The sequence below is a fragment of the Furipterus horrens genome, unplaced genomic scaffold (assembly GCF_987537825.1).
Source record: "Furipterus horrens unplaced genomic scaffold, mFurHor1.1.pri manual_scaffold_17, whole genome shotgun sequence".
NCBI classification, from domain to species: Eukaryota; Metazoa; Chordata; class Mammalia; order Chiroptera; family Furipteridae; genus Furipterus; species Furipterus horrens.
This window is the reverse complement of record NW_028327187.1, coordinates 3,251,992-3,257,157: the sequence shown is the minus strand read 5'-3', so window position 1 is coordinate 3,257,157 and position 5,166 is coordinate 3,251,992.

Below are 5,166 nucleotides of genomic sequence, written 5' to 3'. Positions count from 1 at the left end.
TAGAAGGAAATGTCAATTTTGAGTAGTTAGAGGTTAATGAAAATCAAAATCTAATTTTTCCTGATGCAAGTTCTGAGGACCCTGATTTCTTACAGGTAAATGCCAGGTTAGGAACTCCTACTTGGAATGAGATTTCCATTCAACACAGGACTAGAAGCGAAAGGAAGCAAAACAGTGAATATGGATTACTGAGTTTAACCATGGGGCAGACAAAGAGAAATAAAGGTCAACGCTGTCAGAGGACAAAGAAAAGACTGTTTTTATTTACTTCAATTTGAGGGTAAAGAAACCAGAGCATGCCTGTAGGTCAAGAGAAAGGAAGGGGTAGAGGAGCTGAAGCTGAAGACCACGCTCAGAGAGAAGGGGCAACTTCAAGGGCAATGCCCCAGAGAGGTTGAGAAGAAATGGAATCAAAAGCACAAGTGGGCAAGGCCAGTAAAGGAGAAACACCCTTTCTCAGATATAGTGGAGAAGAAGTGCAAGATGGTTTTCTATAGATTTGGAAGAATGAAACATTTATTTCCCTGCAGTTCTCTTTGCAGAGAAGTTGTCCCCATTAATGAGATGCTTTCTAAAATCTGTTTTGCAAAGGTATTATGCATCCCTGATTATTTCATGTATACTACCAGATTAAAATAATGTTTCTAAGACAATGACATTTAAAATTTTCTGCTACACCAGTATAAACACAGGTTAGACTTTCCTTGATTACACAATACCAACAACACATGAAGACCTCTTCTCCCCAGTTCCTGCTTACTCTCCAAGAAAGTCATTGTTTCCTGTAGCTGTTCTTTCCTCATTTTATCATATTTCTTGTCTACATCAAGGTTTGTTCTTACGAGGACTTCTTGATCTCTAAATGCAGTTTTTGTATTTTTCTATTAATGCAACCTCTGACTGTTTTCTTAGATTAATTTTCAACTCATGATAAGAGTAACAACATAATCTATTGATATCTCAAACAATCCCTAGGGTAAGTATTTTTAGCATGAAAATTGGCCATCTTCAAAAAGGTTTGCTGTCTCAGAAAACTTGGGTGTCATTTTGGCTTTTTCTGATGAGCCTTCTCTGGAAAACTACTAGCACTCTTCCGCTCATTGACCAGACATGCACTAGATTTACATCCCTGATGATTAGGTGTCTGAGAAAGAGCACTAAGTTCCAGTGTCTTGTCATTTATTCCATTTACCTATGTTTGACCTCATTGTGCAGCATGATGAAGAGTTTCTGGAACATTATTATCTCTGGGAGAGTCACCATTTGTTAAAAATAAATACAATATCGACATCCCTTACCAAGAGGGTTAGAATATAGCTGTTTTCCTTTTAAATATTTCTAACCCCTGTCACTGTGATAATCCACTTCAAATTCCTTAAGTCTAAGACACTGCCTAAGAAGGGATAATCAGCTTAGAGAGCTGGAATAAATGTTTGGTTAGATCTGTGTAACGTGCTATTACTTGAGCAGCCTGATCTCTAGAGCACAGCACCCTTGAATGGTACCTAGCATGTACATATTTAATTCGTAGGTCACTTGATTCAGTAAAAGGGTTATTTTCCATTCTCTCAAAGTTTGTGGTTGTCCAAGTGCTTCTCACTGTGTTATAGGTCATCTTAAACCTTCGGAGACAATATTATCATCAACATACATTTATTGAACATGTACTCAGTGCAGATTATTATGTTAGGCAATATGGGATTACAGCCCGCAAATTAAAAATGGTCCTTGCCCTTTAAGAGCTTAGAACCCAAAGAATTCTGCAATGACACCTGCCTTAGCCAGTTGGTTTTGAGCTCCCATTTCGCTCCCACGTTCTGGAACATTTCAGCATTGCCCTTCCTACTACAGGGCAGAGCCAAGAATTCACACAAATAACAGGATGTTACAACTGTGGATTTTGCAATAAACAAAATTTTATGGCAATGGTAGCTGCCATTACCCCTTTGTTAGGTGTACCCCTGGCTTTACTAGTAAAACTTGTATCCTGGATACCAACCAGGTATCAGTCACAGCCATTACATTCTCCACATTACTGAAACTTCACATTGAGAGGCTCTACACACTGTCAGCTTCAGTTCAATAAAAAAATGCCCCTAGGACCTAATTGACTTATGGTTAAGAAAGGATGAGATATAATTTCATAATTAAAGTGGCATCTAACTAGTGACTCCACTACATGAGAATGTTATTCCTCGTCTCCACCTATGCTTTAACTATGTGCCCAAGTATGCATGAGAACACCACAGCTAAAATGACATTTTGGTCTTGTTAATTGTTTTGCACCCTTTCACCAAACTCTCCTGATTTTCCTCATACCCCAGTTCATTCTATTCCCTGTTGCTCTGAGTTCAACATATAACTGATACCATATAGTATTTGTCTAGCTTATTTCACTTAACATAATGTCCTCCAGGCATATCCATGTTTTCACAAATGGCAGAATTTGCTAATTTTTAAGGCTGAGTAATATGCCACTGTATTTATATATTTCAGAACCTTGGCTACTGGGAATAATGCTGCAATAAACCTGGTAGTACAGATATGCCTTTGATTTTGTTTTCTTTGGATATAAACCCAGAAGTGAGATTGCTAGATCATATGGTAGTTCTATTTTTAATTTGTTGCGGAACCTCCACACTGATTTCTATAGTGGCTGCACCAATTTACATTCCCACCAACAGTGAACAGGGTTTCCTCTTCCTCCACATCCTCGCCAGCACTTGTTATCTCTTGTTTTGTTAATGATAGACATCCTAACAGGTGTGATGTGCTATCTCATTGTGGTTTTGATTTGCATTTTCCTGATGATTAGTAATGATGAACACCTTTTTATGTACGTGCCATTTGAACATCTTCTTTGGAAAAATATATATTCAGGTCCTTTACCCATTTCTTAAATTGGTTTATTTGTGGGGTTTGTTTTTGCTATTGAGTTATATGAGCTCCCTGTATATTTTAGATATGAATCCTGTGTTGGATATATAAGTTGTAAATATTCTCTCCTATTCCATAAGTTGCCTTTTTTAAAAAATAATTTATTTGTTTATTTATTTATTTATAGAGAGAGAGGAAAGGAGAAAGAGAGAGAGAGGAACATCACTGTGTGGTTGCCTCTCACTCGCGCCCCCAACGGGGGACCTGACGTGCAACCTAGTCATGTGCCCCGACTGGGAATCAAACCAGTGACACTTGGCTCGCAGGCCGACGCTCAATCCACTGAGCCACAGCAGCCAGGTCATAAGTTGACTTTTTATTTTGTTGATTTTTTTTTTGTTGTTGTTGTTCAAAGAAACTTTTTAGTGTGATGTAGTCCCACTTATTTATTTTTTTATTGTTGCTTTTGGTGTCAAATCCAAAAAATAATTTCTAAGACCAATGTCAAGTAGCTTAGGCCCTATGTTTTTTTCTAGGAGTTTTATGGCTTTAGGTCTTATTTTAAAGTCTTATATACAATTTGAGTTGATTTTTGTGCATGGTATAAAATAGGGGTCCAGTTTCATTCTTTTTCATGGGGGCATCCAGTTCTCCCAACACCATTTATTGAAGAGACTGTCATTTTTCTACTGAGTATTCTTGGCTCCTTAGTTGACTGTAAATGCATGAATTTATTTCTGGGATCTCTATTTTGCTCCATTGATCTGTGTGTCTATGTTAATACTAACACCATGCTGTTTTAAACACTGTAGCTTTGTGATATAGTTTGAAATCAGGAAGTGTGTTGCCTTCAGTTTTCTTCATCTTTTTCAAGATTGTTTTGGTGATTCAAGATCTTTTGTGATTTCATAAAAAAATTTTAGAATTCTTTTCTCTATTTATGTGGGAAAATGCCATTGAAAATTTTATTGGGACTGCATTGAACCCATAGATTATTTGAGTAGTATGGGCATCTTAATGACATTTGGAAATTTATGCATCCATGTTTCACTTAAGCTCATTGAACTAGCTTAAAATGATGACCTAAATTAAAAATGGCCCTTCTGGCCTTGATGGGTGTAGCTCGTTGGTTGGGCATCATCCTGCAAAGCAAAAGGTCACTGGTTCAATTCCCAGTCAGGGCACATGCCTGTGTTGTGGGTTTGGTCCCAGGTCAGAGCACATATGAGAGGCAACTGATCAATGCTTCTCTGTCACATCAGCGTGTCTCTCCTTCTCTTCCTTCCTCACCTCCCCTCTCTCTAAAAATAAATAAATAAAATCTTTTTTAATGGCCCTTCTGAAAATATGCCCTTTCAAAATATATATAATATACTAATTATATATAATTATCATTATTATTTGTCCATTTCCCCTTTACTTCTTAAATGCAGATCAACAACACTTGCACGAAGGGAAAAAAGGGAATAGTGTTATGGTTCAATGACTTCATTTACTTTGGTTAAATTCAATTGCGTATTCCATTAAGCAGACAGAAGACTGTATGTGCAGAGCTGTCAAAAGGTTTTCTAGCACTGGCTGATCACAAATATTTCTTCCCACAGAGGATCATTACTTAAACATAAATGGTTAATATTCAAGAATGTATCCCATCTAAACTAAGTAGTCCTGCCTCTTCAGAGTCCTGGGCAGATAGATTTACCCTTTGGATTTGACAGATACAAAACATATAATTCACCAAGGGGATTATTTCCTGATCTTACACTATAGCTATATTAAACTCCAGATTAGCTATTTTGATACTCTAGTTTTAATGTCGATTCCATGCATCCTATATCTTACTAGTATTTTAGGTTTTTGTTTAAAGCAGGAACATACAAATCCATTAACTTGAACTCTTTCCACTAATAACAACAACCCATTATTTATAAAGAAGATAACAGATATAAAGCGCCTAGCAAAGAAACTGGCACACAGTAGGTACTCAAGAATATCCATTCCCTCTTGATCTTTAATGAGGGGGCATTATCCAATTGTGTAAACAATTATTATCTATATCTATAACTAAAATAAATAATACATCCAAGGTGCTCTATTAAATGGATTGTCTTATCAAAATGAATCCAATTAAAGTGTTTTTAAATTTATGCTCTCCCTATTTTTTCAAATGTATTTACATATTAATAATATGTTGATAACATAGAAGGAAGATGTGCTTCTAGGTGACCTTCATGTTAAAACAACAACATGACATTTGGCTATTTTTTTCCTGTTTAATATGCACAGGCT